The sequence below is a fragment of the Felis catus genome, chromosome E1, assembly GCF_018350175.1.
Source record: "Felis catus isolate Fca126 chromosome E1, F.catus_Fca126_mat1.0, whole genome shotgun sequence".
Taxonomy (NCBI): Eukaryota; Metazoa; Chordata; class Mammalia; order Carnivora; family Felidae; genus Felis; species Felis catus.
In genome coordinates this window covers 24,861,359-24,876,633 of record NC_058381.1, presented here as the reverse complement: position 1 = coordinate 24,876,633, position 15,275 = coordinate 24,861,359, and the positions used below count along the sequence as shown (strand labels likewise).

General features: G+C 44.0%; 1 long non-coding RNA gene across 1 annotated transcript in view; it reads left to right on the top strand.

The window, feature by feature from the left end:
* Nucleotides 1-14,822, top strand: part of LOC123381987 — a 49,647-nt gene extending 34,825 nt beyond the window's left edge. Inside the window, exons 2-3 of the long non-coding RNA XR_006589682.1 lie at nt 14,426-14,482; nt 14,683-14,822. This is a non-coding gene — a long non-coding RNA (uncharacterized LOC123381987). The remainder of the gene's footprint in view (nt 1-14,425; nt 14,483-14,682) is intronic.
* Nucleotides 14,823-15,275: the final 453 nt, after the last annotated feature.

Here is a 15,275-nt window from a genome sequence, read left to right as displayed (position 1 = left end):
CCAACATCCTATTTCGCTAGGAAATGGGAAGTCTTGAAAACCCATTCAGGGCCGACAACAAAAGTGCCATGTACTCAACATTGTGAAAAAACTGTGTGGTGAAACTCTAATCTAGTTTCACTAAGTTAGAAATGTTTGAAGACACATGTGGGGCCAACACCGAAAGTGCCATGTACACAACTGTATGAAACACTGTGGGGAAACATCTTCCATGAAAATCTTGTTTCACTCAGATAAAAGTGTTTGGAAACCTATGCAGAGCTTATACTGAAAGTGCCATACACGCAATTGTGTCTAACTGAAACCATCATTCAACTAACCTCTCATTTCACAAAGTTTGAAGATGTTGAAAACCTATGCAGGATGTACAAAGTGTCATACATCAACTCTATGAAACAACACTGTGGGGAAACAACCTTTCACCTAACACGTGGTTTCACGAAGTTAGACTTGTGTGAAAACCAGGTTGGGGCCTATGCAGAAAGTGCCTTATACTCAAATCTGTGAAACCACACTGTGGGGAACCATCTTTCAACAAACATTCGGTTTCACTAATTTAAGTGATGGAAAACTTATGCAGGGAACTATGAGAGAAGTGCCATATACTCAACTCTGTGAAGCAGCAATTTTGGGAAACAATCTTTCTCTTAACACCTGGTTTCACTCAGTTGCAAGTGTTTGAAAACACATACAGGCCTTATGTGGACAGATGGTGCCATACATTCAATGCTGGGAAACAACACTGGGGAAACCACCTTTCACCTACCATATTGTTCAAGTTAGAAGTATTTGAAAACCTATAAGAAGCCTAACCACTAAGGGCCACATACTCAACTGTGTGAAACAACAGTGTGGTGAACTGATCTTTCAACTAACATCTGGTTTCACTAATTGAAAATTGAGGACTATTCAGGGTCTATGCAGAAAGGGCCATATACTCAACTGTGACACATGTGGGGAAATCATCTTTCAATTAACATCTTGGATAACTAATTTAGAAGTGTTTGAAAACCTATGGGGAGCCTATGCCAAAAGCGCCATATACTCACCTCTGTCAGCCTGCACTTTGCAGAAACCATCTTTAAAGTAACACCTTGTATCACTAAGTTAGAAGTGCTTGAAAACCTATGCGGGTATGATGTGGAAAGTGACATTTTCTTGACACCTGAGAGAATTGTGTTGGGGAATCATCTGTCAACCAACATCTTTCTCACAAATAGAAGTGTTTGAAAACCTATGCAGAAAGTGCCAGATACTGACAACTGTGGAAAAACACTGAGAAACCATCTTTCAACTAGAATCTTGTTTCATTCAAGTTAGAATTGTTTGAAAACATATGGGCTTATGGAGAAAGTGCCATATACTCGACTCTGTGAAAAAACCCTGTGGACAAAGTTTCTTTCAAATAACATCTGGTTTCATAAATTTAAAATAGTTTGAAAACCTATGCATGACCTACATGCAGAGTGCCATGTACCCAAGTCTGAAAAACACTGTGGTAAAATATTGATTCAACTAACATCTGATTTCACCTAGGGTAAACGCTTTTGAAAATGTATGCGTGACATACACGGTGCCATATACTGAACTCTGTGAAAAAACACTGTGAGGAAACGCTCTTTCAACTAAACTTTCATTTCCCTAAGTTAGAAGTGTTTGAAAAGCTATGAGGGACCTATGCCAGAAGTGCCATATATCAACTCTGTCAAACTGCACTTTTAGGAAGCCATCTTTAAAGTAACATGTTGTGTCACTACATTAGAAGAGTTGGAAAACCTTTGTAGGGAACAATGTGGAAAGTGACTTATACCAGACACTGTAAGAAAATAGAGTGGACAAACCATCTTTCAACTATCTTGTGTCACTAAGTTTGAGGTGGTTGAATACCTATGTTCAGCTTCTGGGGAAAGTGCTGTATACTCGACTCTGTGAACAAATCTTGTGTGGGCAAAGCATCTTTCAACTAATAGCTTGTATCACTAAGATTGAAGAGTTTGAAACTACAAGTGGGGCCTGCGTGAATAAGGCCATATCACCACTTGGCCAACACCACTGTTGGGGAAACCCTCCAACTAACATCTTATTCACTAAGTTAGAATTGTTTGAAAAACCACGCAGAGCCTATGCCGAAAATGCCATACACTGAACTCAGTGGAAAAACAACATTGTGGTGAAACGATCTTTCAACTAACATCTCATTTAACTAAGCTAGAAGTATTTCAAAAACTATGCCGTCCATCTGCCAACAGTGCCATATACTAAACTCTGTAAAACTGTACTTTGTGGAAACCATCTTTCAACCAACATCTGGTATCAAGTTAGAAGTGTTTGAAACCCTATGTGGGGAACGATGAGGAAAGTGACACATACTGGATACTGTGAGAAAATACAGTGGACAAACCATCATTTGACTACCTTGTGTCACTAAGAAGTGTTTGAAAAGCTATGCGCAGCTTATGCGGAAAGTGCCATATACTCTATGCTTTGAAAAAAGCACTGTGGAGAAATCATCTTTCACTTAATATCTGGTTTCAAAAAATTAAAGCAGTTTAAAAACTAATTCATGACCTACAAGGAAAGTGCCATATATTCAACTCTGTGAAATAACACTCTGAGGAAACGATCCTTCACCTAAAATCTGGTTTCATTATGTTCTGTGTTTGAATGCACATGCGGGACCTAGGAAGATAGTACCATGTGCTCTGTGAAACAACATTGTGGGGAAACCATATTCCAACTAACATCTCATTTCACTAAATTAGAAGTTTGAAAAACTCTGTGTAGTCTATGTTAAAAATGCCAACTCTGTGAAACAACACTGTAGTGAAACTATTTTCAACTAACATCTGGTTTCACTGAGAAGTCTTTGAAAATGTATGCAGGGCCTACAGAGTAAGTGTCATATACTCAACTCTGTGAATTGACACTGTGGGCAAACCATATTTCCACTAACATCTCGTTTCACTAACAAGTGTCTGAAAAGTTATGCACAGGCTATGACGACAGTGCCATATTCTCAACGCTGTAAAATTGGTCTTTGTGGAAACCATCTTTCAACTAACATCTTGTATCACTGTTAGAAATGTTTGAAAACCTATGCGGGACCTGTGCAGAAAGTGCCATATACAGACATCTGTGGAACAACACTGTGGGGAAACCATCTTTCAACTACCATCTTGTTTACCTGAGTTAAAAGTGTTACAAAATCTCTGCGGGGAACAATGAGGAAAGTGATATTTTCTTGACTCTGTGAGAAAATATTGCGGACAAATCATCTTTCAATTAACATCTTGTTTCACTAATTTAAAAGTGTTTGAAAACCTATGTGGGACCAGTGCAGAAAGTGCCAAATAGTGACATCTATGAAACAACGCAGTGGGTAACCATCTTTCAACTAAAATCTTGTATAAGTTACAATTGTTTGAAAACCTATGCGTGGCTAATGGGGAACGTGCCATATAGTCAACTCTTTGAAAAACCACTGGAGAGAAAGCACTTTTTAACCTAGCTTCGGGTTTCACAAAGTTAAAATAGTTTGAAAATCTATGCATGAACTACAAGGAAAATGCCATATACGCATCTCTGTGAAACTACGCTCTGAGGGAACCATCATTCACCTAAAATCTAGTTTCACTAAGTCAGGTGTTTGAATACACATGCCGAACCTAGGAAGATAGTGCAATACACGCAACTTTGTGAAACAACGTGGTGAAACAATCTTTCAAACACTATCTGGCTTTATTCTTGTTAGAGGTACTTGAAAGCCCTTAAAGGACCAACACATAAAGTGCCATAGACTCCACTCTGCCAAGAAACACTGTGGTGAAACAACCTTTCAACGATCATCTCGTTTCACAAGAAGTGTTTGAAAAACTCTGCAGGTTCTATGCTGAAACTGCCATGTACCCAACTCTGTCATACTGCACTTTGTGGAAATCATTAACTAACATCTTGTGTCAACTTAGAAGTGTTTGAAAATATATGTGGTGAACGATGTGGAAAGTGATTTATACTCGACACTGAGAGAGAATACTCTGGACAAAAAGTCTCTCGACTAACATCTTGTATCACTAAGAAGTGTTTGAAAAGCTTTGCGAGGCCTATGCCGAAAGTGCCATATACTCAACTCTGTGAAACACTCTGGTGAAACTATCCTTCAATTAACATCTGGTTTCAATAAGTGGCAACTCTGAAAAACTATTGAGGGCCAACATGGTAAATGCCATATACTCACGTATATGCACTGTGTAAAAACACTGTGTAAAAACCTAAGTGGGGCCTATGCAGAAAGTGGCATATACTCAATTGTGTGAAAGAAAAAACACTGGTGAAATAGTCTTTCAACTAATATTTAATTAAGAGTGAACTGTTTTACAACCTAGGAAGTGCCTACAAGGTAAGTGCCATATAGTCAGCTGTGTGAAAGAGCACTCTGGGTAAAGCATCCTTTATCTACTTGTTTCACTACGTTTGAAAAACTATGCAGGGACAATGCAGAAAGTACCATATACTCAACTCAGTAAAACTGCAGTTTGGCAAAACCATCTTTCAACTGACAAATTGTATCACTATGATAGAACTCTTTGAAAACATATTCAGGGAATGATGTTGAAAGGGACAAATATTCCACTCTGTCAAACTGCACTTTGGGGAAACCACCTTTCAAGTAACATCTGATTCAATTAACTTGGAAGTGTTTGAAAGCCCATGAGGGGCTCAGACTCACTCTGTGAAAGAACACTGTGGGAAAACCATTTTTCAAGAAACATCTCGTTTCACTAAGTCAAAAATGTTTGAAACCCTATGCAGTGCACAATGGGTAAAGTGACATGTACTCGACATTGTGAGAGAGCACTGGGGATAAACCATCTTTCTACTGACATTTTGTTTCATTGAGAACTGTCTGAAAACCTATACAGGGCTTACAAAGTGCCCTATACTCAAATTTGTGAAGAAATTTCTAAAAGATGGGGAAACCATCTTTTAACTAACATCTTGTTTCACTCATTTGGAAGTGTTTGAAGAACTATGTGGGGAACAATACAGAAGGTGACATATACCAGCCACTGTGAAAAAACACTGTGGAGAAACCATCTTTCAACTAAAATCATGTTTCACTAGGTGAGAAGTGTTTGAAGAACTCCGTGGGGCTTAGGCAGAAAGGGTGATATACGCAACTCTCTCAAACTGCAAATTGGGAAACCAACTTTCAAATAACATCTTGTTTAACTAAGATAGAAGTGTTTGAAAACCTATGAGGGGAGCGATGTAGAAAGTAACATGTAATCAATACTCGGAAAGAATACTGCAGAGAAAAAATCTTGCAACAAAAATCTCGTTTGACTAAGAGTTTGAATATATATGCGAACATATACAGTAAGTGCTATGTACTCAAGTGTTTGAAACAACACTGGGGAAACCATCTTTCAAATAACTCCTTTCGCTAAGTTAGAAGAGGTTGAAAAATTATGAGAGGCCTATACAGAAAGTGCCATATACTCACCTCTGTCAATCTGCATTTGAGGAAACCATCTTTCATATCACATTTTGCATTACTAAGCTGGAATTGCTTGAAATCCTATGCAGGCAACGATGTGGAATGTGACATTTACTCGAATCTGTGAAGAAATACTGTGGAGAAACCATCTTTCCACTAACATCTGGTTTCACAAAGTGAGAACGTTTGGAAACCTGAAGTATAGGGGCCTATGCAGAAAGTGCCAGTTACTCAATTCTGTGAAACAACACTGTGAGGAAACCATCTTGCAGCTACGCTCTCGTTTCACTAATATAGTAGTGTTTGAAGCCTATTGGGACTTATGCAGAAAGCGCCATGTGCTCAATTGTGTGAAAGAACACTGTGGTGAACCACAGTCTTTCAAATGACGTAATGTTTCACTAAGTGAAAACTGTTGGAAAACCAATGCGGGGCCTACAAGGTAAAAGCCATATAGTGAACTATGTGAAAGAACCCTGGTTAAAGGATATTTTAACTAACATCGAGTTTCACTAATTTAGAAGGGTTTGAAAAATCATGGGGAGACTATGTGGAAAATGCCATATTCTCAACTCTGACAAGCTGCACTTTGTGGAAACCACCTTTCAAGTAAAATCTAATTCAACTAACTTGGAAGTGTTTGAAAACCCATGTGGGGCGTAGACGGAAAGTGTCTCCCTAAACTCCTTCAAACATTTAGATGTTCAAGTATTTCACTGTTAGAAGTCTTTCAAAACCTATGCAGGGCCAAGGAGGAAAGTGCCATATACTCTGAAACACTGTGGGCAAACCATCTTTCAACTAACATCTTGTTTCATTGTCAGAATTGTTTCAAACACTTTACTAGGAACGATGAGTAAAGTGACATACACTCAACTCTGTGAAAACATACTATGGAGACACCATGTGTCAACTTACATCTGTTTGAAAACTTCTGCAGGGCATAGGCAGAAAGTGACATATACTCATGTGAAACAATACGGTGATGAAAGAGTCTTTCATCTAAGCTGTTTCAAGGGAGAACTGTTTGAAAACCTATGCGGGGCAGAAAAGGCATCATTTAATCAACTGTGGGAAAGATCATCTGGGTAAATCATCTTTTCACTAACATCTGGCTTAAGTCAGAATGCTTTGAAAACTGTGGGGACTATGGGCAAAGTGCCATATACTCAACCCTGTGGAACTGAACTTGGGGACACCATCTTTCAAATAACATCTGGTTCAACTAAATTGGAAGTGTGTGAAAACCCATGTGGGGCCTGGTAGAAAAGTGCCATGCACTCAACTTTGTGAAACACTGCGGGGAAGGCATCTTTTAACTGATATCGTTTCACCATGTTAGAAATGTTTGGAAGACGTTGCTGGGAATGATGGGTAAAGTGACATATACTCAACTCTGTGGAAACATACTATGGAGAAACCATCTTTCAACTCACATCTGCTTTCCCTAAGTTAGAAGGGTTTGAAAACCTATGCAGGGCCTAGGCAGAAATGCCCTATACTCCATGCTGTGAAACAACACTGTAGGGAAACAGTCTTTCAACTAATATCTGGTTTCACTAAGTGGGAACTGTTTGCAAACCAATGTGGGGCCTACAGAGTAAGTGCCATAGACTCAACTCCATAAAAGTGTACTTTCAGGAAACCATCTTTTAACTGACATCTCGTTTCACTGAGTTACAAGTCTTTGAAAACCACCCGCTGTGTAAGAATCTTGTGCAGAAACCATCTTTATCATTTTGTTTCAGCAAGTTAGAAGTGTTTGAAAACCATGTTGGGTCCATGTATGAGGAAAGCACCATATACTCAAGCCTGTTAAAGTGCACTTTGGGGAAACCACCTTTCAAATCACATCGTATATCACTAAGTTAGAATTGTTTGAATCCTATGAGGGGAACGATAAGGAAAGTGACATTCACTTGACATTGTGAGAGAGTACTGTCGAGAAACCATCTTCCATCTGACATCATGTTTCAATAAGCGAGAACTGTTTGAAAACCTATGCAGGGCATACAAGGTAAATGCCATACACCCAACTCTGTGAAAGAACACTGGGGAAACCACCTTTTAACTACCATCTTGTTTCCCTGTTACAAGTGTTGGAAAACCTATGTGGGGACTAGGAGGAAAGTGCCATATACTCAACTTTGTCCAAATGCACTTTGGGGAAACCATCTTGCAACTAATATGCAACCACACAACCCACCAATTACAGACAACCACACATATATCACACATACCACAATACACATACACACAACACACAAACACAAAACATGAAAAATTCACTACAAACGACCACCCATACATTACACTCAAGGCACGCATAACACACATACAAGCACACCCTGAACATACCACACACCTTGCACACTGCATTAGCCACGTTAATACTACATGCACACCTACATCACACATGCACCATGTACACGTCCATACATTACACACACCACATACACACCACGCATAGGCCACAACATACCCAACACAGATCCAACATGCCCCAAACACCCACAGTTATAGCCCTCCCACAGTATTACCACATTTAACACATACAAACGATTTCCAAACCACCTCTCCCAAATCACACAAACACACTCCACATACACACCACAGACACCAAACCTACACCACATATGAGGAAGACAGATGTTACCTCCTCTGCACATAAACTACACATACACCACATATGCACTGCACGTATACATACAAATGTGAAACATATACCATACAGCTACACAACCCTTACACCGAACAACAGAAAAAGATACTGCAAACCCATCCCTCCATTACACACGAATACCACAAAAACACCTCACCTATTCACCACATACACACTATACACATCACACAGATATCTTCCACACACCACTTACTGCATAGAATACACATTACACACACCCCACACACACATGCACACAAGCCCTACACATATAAAACACACACACTCCATATATACACCACATACACGCCAAACGTATACCACACCCAAAACGCACTCTACACAGATAGCACCTCTACAATAAACACACCATGATATCCATACATATATGACACACACACCACAAACACCACACATATATTACACATTCTCCACTTGTATGTCACACGGTAACAACACACATGCACCACATACAAAACACACACGCGATACATAGACGGCACGCAAACATACATTATAGGAGGGGCATATATGCATGATATATTTAGTATATTCCCAACACATATCCCACACCTAGAGCACACAGAGACACATCCACCACCTATAAACCACCCACAGCATGCACACACCACGGTCACCACACAAATGCAATACACAGGCACAAGCCATGCATAGAACATACATACCATCCATACAGAACAAGATCATGCACTCAACCACAACCACTCCAAACGTACACCACACACACCACACCACACATGTACCCCTCGTGTACCCACGCCTTGTGCTTTACTGCCTGAAATGACATTGCACAGTGTCTTTCATGTAGCCTTTCACATACATCTCAGACGCAGTTTGTTGAAATATTCATTAGTGTGTGTTGGGAGAGGTATCATGGCAGGTGTGTAGTCTCATCCCTTGAGCATAGCTAGATGACTAGCTATGCTGAATACTCCAGAAAACACCCTGAAGATGGACAAAACCAAGTCCAGAGCTACACGGAGAGAAGCCACATCAAAGAAAGGGAAGAAGTGCAGACAGGGAGTTGGGGGAGAAGTATATCAAGGGTGCTGCAGAGGAGAGGGAACCTTCATTGAGGAAAGTGTGGGAGGGAGAGGAGCACACAGGGACCATACAAGGTGAACCTATCCTCAAAGCCACATGAAAAGAGTCGGCACATCACTCATCATCAGGGAAATACAAATCAATACTACAGTGAGATGCCACCACATGTCTGTGAGAAGGGCTAATTTTCACAAGGAACAACTGGTGTTGGCAAGGATGTGGAGAATGGGAAACCCTCTGCCACGGTGGGTGGGAATGGAATCTGGTGCAGCCACTCTGGAAAACAGTACAATGTTTCATCAAATCTTACCAATAAGATGGCCCTGGGGCATTTGGGTGGCACAGTCAGGTGACTCTTGATATCCACTCAAGTCAGGATCGCTGTCATGGGACTGAGCCTTCATTGGGCTCAGCATGGAGTTCATGTGGGATTCTCTGTCTTTCTCTGCCCTTCCCCATCTCTACCTCTCTCCTCTACCTCTCTCCCATTAAATCAATTAATTAATTAAACAATTATCCTTTAAAACTTGAAGTTGCCCTATGATCCAGCATTTACATAGCAAGGTATTGACCCAAAGTATACAAAAATACCGATTCAAAGGGATATAGGCACGCCAGTGTTTTTTAGCAGCACAATGAAAACTAGCCAAAGATGGAAAGGGCTCACATGTCCACTGGCTGAGGAATGAATGGAGTTGTGGCATATGTATAAACATACATACACACACACAAAGGAATACTGCACAGCCAGGGAAGAGAATGTAATTTTCCTTGCAACGATTTGGCTGGAGCTCGAGATTATAACGCCCAGTGAAATAAGTGTCAGAGAAAGGCTGATACCGTATGATTTCAACCCTATGTGGGATGGAAGAAACAAAAGAAATATATAATCGTGGAGGGAAAAGAGAGTGACAAAACAAGATGCAGACTGTTAACTATAGACAACAAACTGATAGTTAAGAGAAGAGATGGGTGCGGGGATTGGGTTCTATAGGAGATGGGCATGGAAGAGTACACTTTGCGATGTGCACCGGGTGCTGTGGGGAAGGGTGCAACAACTGAAATCGACACTTGAAACTACCATTGCACTGTGTGTTAACTACGTGGAACTTCCATAAAACACTTTAAAAAACATTCTGTATTAGCATTGGGAAAGGCCCCGTGCTGAAGTGCTCAGCATTAGTAATGTGCTTCAACATTCTTTGTGACTCATAGAGAAATAGAGTAAGACTTTCCTCACCACCTCTCTGTGTAGACCCTTGTGCTTTACTGCTGAGAAGTACCCTTTGCTCCCAGAGGGTTTTAGAAAGCTTCTTGGGGATATGTAGTCAGAAGTATTCTTAAACCCTGGTGTAGAAGCACCAGGAAATGGCCTAGCACCAGGTGCCTAAAAGTACAGTGTGACACACTGTATCTTCCCCTACACCACCGAGATCCCTGGTGTGTAGGTGAGTTTCCAAGCCATTTCTGACCCAATGCAGGTCTCTCAGGGTCTGATGTCCCAGAGGACGGCTAGCCCCCATGTCCCTGCTCCCCTGGTACTGGGCAGGCAACAGTATTGTAGGAATGGGAGCCATGTGAACCCCTGCCTTATGGATGGGGCTACCCTCATTCGGAAGAACAGACAGTCTGCAAAAATGTGCCATGCTCCATGACGTGATAAAGGAACTAAAAGGCTTTTGCATAAATAGCGCACCAAGCTTCATGCCAACATCTTGATCATCATATGGAAGCACATTCTTCATATGGCAGAGCCACTGCTGACCCTCTCTACCAATACGACGGGCTGAAACACACCAGAATTCAAAGTTCTGCTCAGTGTCTTAGGGGAGAACGTGGGCCTCTTGCTCACAGGGCTCCAAAGGGCATCTTGTGGAACCCTCCTGTAGCCAGAGACCCCAAAAGTTCTTTTGATACCTCGACTAGCCAGATCGTGAATATATTGTGCTGGTCAGGCTCTTCTACACATGAAGAACACTGGCCCTGGGTGTATCCACTTTCAGCAAATTGCTTGATCATCTGTCAAGGTCCGTCTTGGAGTCCATAAAAAGTGAGTCCTAAAAGACTCTGAAAAGTTCTCTATCCGGCTGCAGATATCCCATGGGGACCAGCCGTTGTGACTGTGTGACAGGTGGAGCTAGAGTCCCTGGCCTTGTGGTTTCAGGGACTACCTGAACATCCAGAGCCCTAGGGCATCAGAACGGGTCCAGCCGAGAACTGTGCACGGGGAGGATCCAGCGGCCATATAGGCCGGGAGCTGGCTCCCTTGCTGGGCCTTGGGGAAACAAAGATAAACATCTCCATTCCACATTGATCGCCTTCCCATTGGATGGAAATATTGAGTGGCCTTTGGTCCTAGCTGCAGCCATCTCCTCTGCCTCCCTGTGTTTCCGAATGCCTCTTGATTCACCCTTAGGAGCCATGGAGCTGACACTCACTCAGCTGGCACCCAAGGACGGACATCGGGTTCCCACTCCATCCTGAGCTCCGTTAGAGGCACCAGCATCGCATATCCCAAAGGAGAACACTCCTCCTAGCCGTGAGCTTGCTGTTTGGCTGTTTGCAGCAAGGGGTGGGGGGATTGGAGCCAGCTCGCCTCCTTGCTCTGTCTGATTGAGGTGCCTTCCTCCTGAAAGGCAGACAGTTCACACAGGACTCCAGAAGTAGGCTCCCGAAGTTGGTCAGCAGAGAAAGAGCCCTTTACAGGAAGAGGGCACCAATGCCCCTCTCTACCTATTGGAGCCACCACTGGCGGCACCTCCCAGCTACAGCACTGTCACTGCTCAGTCCATTCAGTGATGCAAAAAGCAACAAACGCTGACCAAGTCCCAGGGCTCTCTAGGTCCTTCTGAAGGAAGAAGGCAGATCTGGTGCTGACAGGGCTCCCAGATGGAGACTCTCCAGAGTGCTTTCGTTTAAGCCCACTGTAGTGTCTTCTCACAGCCAGCCAGGTTGCCAGGAGTTGGTGCTGGGCACTGCCTTCTCCATAGAATTCCCCTTCCAAGCTCTGAAGACCTGTGGCCCACCTTATCGACCTTAACATATCTTTGCTCTCTTGTGGAGGCAAGGCTCTTCCCACAATCCGTTCAGAATCAGTGCCCCAAGAGTCTATCCTCCGTCTGCCACCTGGGAGTCGGATCCAGTCCTTCGGGCTACGGGAGAGACATTGCCACAGGGCTACTTCTTCATTAATTCACTGGGTTTCAGAAGTATGCAGCCATTCAGAACTCAGGGAGGTGAAGGGGACCAGCGGAGGATGTCTTGTGTTTAGGCTAAGCTGGAGATTTGGTCAGAGAGCAGGACTCCTTCTGGCCAGAGACAAATGAAGGAAGCCATTTCTCCAAGTGGATCCACGTTCCCACCATAAATGTGGAGCTTTGGCCCACGTGGCACCCATTTCCTTTCCCTTGCTGTGTGTCTGACAATGTATTATTTTTTCTCCCTTAGGTGCCAAGGAGCCATCACTAACACAGCTGGCAAACCTGGCTAGGCTGCAATCTCCCACTCTGCTCTTGTGTTCAGTCAGAAGTATCAGGTTCTGCTCTACCAGAGGAAAGCAGGCCTTGGAGTGCCTGGTTGCTTGGTGCTTGGTCGGCTGTGCTATGGAGGGTGAGGAGGGCCAGCTTACCTCACTGACCCGGATGACTCAGTTGCCTTTATTCTGAGAAGCAGTTTGCACATGGGCAGTAGCAATGAGGAGGGGGTCAGCATTGGAAGAGGCTTTGCCAGGAACGAGGGAACCAAGTCCTTGTTGCAGATTCCTGAGCAAGAGCCCTCAGAGCCTCATAGCTACAGCTCAAACGCTGCTGCCTCCCTCAAGGGATGGGAAACGTGGCAGCGATAGACCAAGCCAGAAATCCCTGGCTCCTGAAGAAAGAAGGCAGGCTTCTTGCTGAAAGGGCTCCCAGGTGTAGTCCTTCAGAGGACCCTTTGGCCTAATCCCACAGGCTTTTCTTACTCCGGATACAACCTGGTTGATAGGAGAGTGCGTTGGCTTCTTCACTGTCAACTTTCTCCAAATCTGTGTGGTGAAGAACCTTGGCAGTGTGTGTCTCCATTGCCACTCCTGAACTTTGCAGATGAAAGAGGGCTTCGGTGAACACTGTTCCGGGACAGTGTTCCAGGGTAACATCCTTGTTTGGTGGTGTGCTTGTGATGCTGATAACGGTATTCAATTGGGCCCTTCTCAGTTTGGTTTCAGAATGATATGGGCATGCCTATACCAAGTGTGGGTGAGGATGCCCAGGGAGAATGCTCGTGGGTAGGCTAAGCCTGAAGTTAGGGGTGGATCCCACCTGCTGGCTGTGTGGGTCAAGGAGAAGGGAAAGTCATGGTCTCTTTCCTCGGTTCTCCCCGTGCCCACTTGAATGCACAGCTTTGACTCACCCTGGAATCAGTCTTCTCTAATTGCTGTTTTCTTAACTTGTTGTCAGTTATCACATGGAGACCCTGTGTCTGTCCCCTACAGCAACCCAGGTCTCCGATTTGTGGGTGAGTTTCCAAGGCTTCCCTGACCTGACAAGTGGCTCTCAGAGTCTGATGTCCCAGAGGACATCTATCCCCCCTGTCCCTGAACGTTAGGTGGTGGGCAGGTTATAGGATCATGGGAATGGGTACCAGCCGGGACCCCTTCCCTAATGGGTAGAATTACCCTCAATCAAAAGAACAGAGCATCTGGCAAGTGCAGTATGCTCCACAACCTGATCAGTGCACAAAAAGCCCTTTGAATAAACAGTGGACCAAGACCTCGTTCCCACCTCTGGATCGTTGCATGGAAGCACATTCTTCATTTCTGAGACCCAGTGCTGACCCTCTCGATGGATATGATGGGCAGAAATGCACTAGAAGCCAAAGTTCCCCTCTGTTTCTTAAGGGAGAATGTGGGCCTCCTGCTCACAGGGCTCCAACGGGTATCCTTGGCAGAACTCCTGGAGCCAAGCACACCAAAGTTGCTCGTGATTCCTGAGCAAGCCGGCTTGCAAATACATGGTGCTAGTCAGGTTCTTCTAAACAGGAAGAACTCTAGCCCTCGTTGTGTCCAGTTTCATGACGTTGCTTTATCATCCATCCAGGTTCGTCTTGGGGTCCATACAAATTCAGTCTTTCAGAGTACTCTCTCCGGCTTGCAAAGGTCCCACGGGAACAGTCCTTGTGCCTGTGGGATAAGTGGAGCTAAAGTGGTTTTGGCCTTTTGGTTTCAGGTCTATACGGACATCGGAAGGGCATCGGAAGGGCATCGGAAGGTGTCCAGCCGAGAGGTATGTGCGGGAATGGCTCTGCCAGATGTATTAGCAGGGAACTGTCCCCCTTGCTGGGCCGAGTGGAAATGAAGAGAAACATCTCCATTCCACATTGATTGCATCCCCACTGGACGGAAATATTGAATGCCCTTTGGTCCTGGCTGTAGCCATATCCTCTCTCTTCCTGTGTTTCTGACTGCCTCTTCTTTCACCCTTAGGAGTCTCAGAGCTGGTACTCCCTCAGCAGGCACCGTTGGATGGGCATCGGCTTCCCACTCGGTTCCAGGCTCACTTCTAGCCATCAGCACCTGATAGATATCCTAAAGTAGAATGTGCCTCCATACCCTGACCTTGGTGCTTGGCTGTTTGTAGCAAGGGATGGGTGGGTGGGTGGAGCCAGCTCAACTTTCTACTCTGCCTGATTGATGTGCTTTCCTTCTGAAAATCAAAGAGGTCACACAGGAGCCGAAGGTTCCAGAAGTTGGTCTGCACAGGAAGAGCCTCTTACAGTTAGAGGGCACCAATGCCCCTCTCCACACTTTGGAGCCACAGCTGGGGGAACGTCACAGCTAGAGCACAGTCACTGCTCACTCCATTCAATGTTGCAAAAACCACCAAAAGCTGACCAAGACCCAGGGTGCCCTAGGTCCTTCTGAAGGAAGAAGGCAGGCCTGGTGCCGAGTCGGCTCCCAATGGAGACACTAGATGGCGCTTTTGCATAAGCTGTCTGGGGTTTCTTCTTCTAGCCAGGTTGCCAGGAGCTGGTGCAGGGCACTGCCTTCTCCATAGAATTCCCCTTCCAAGCTCTGAA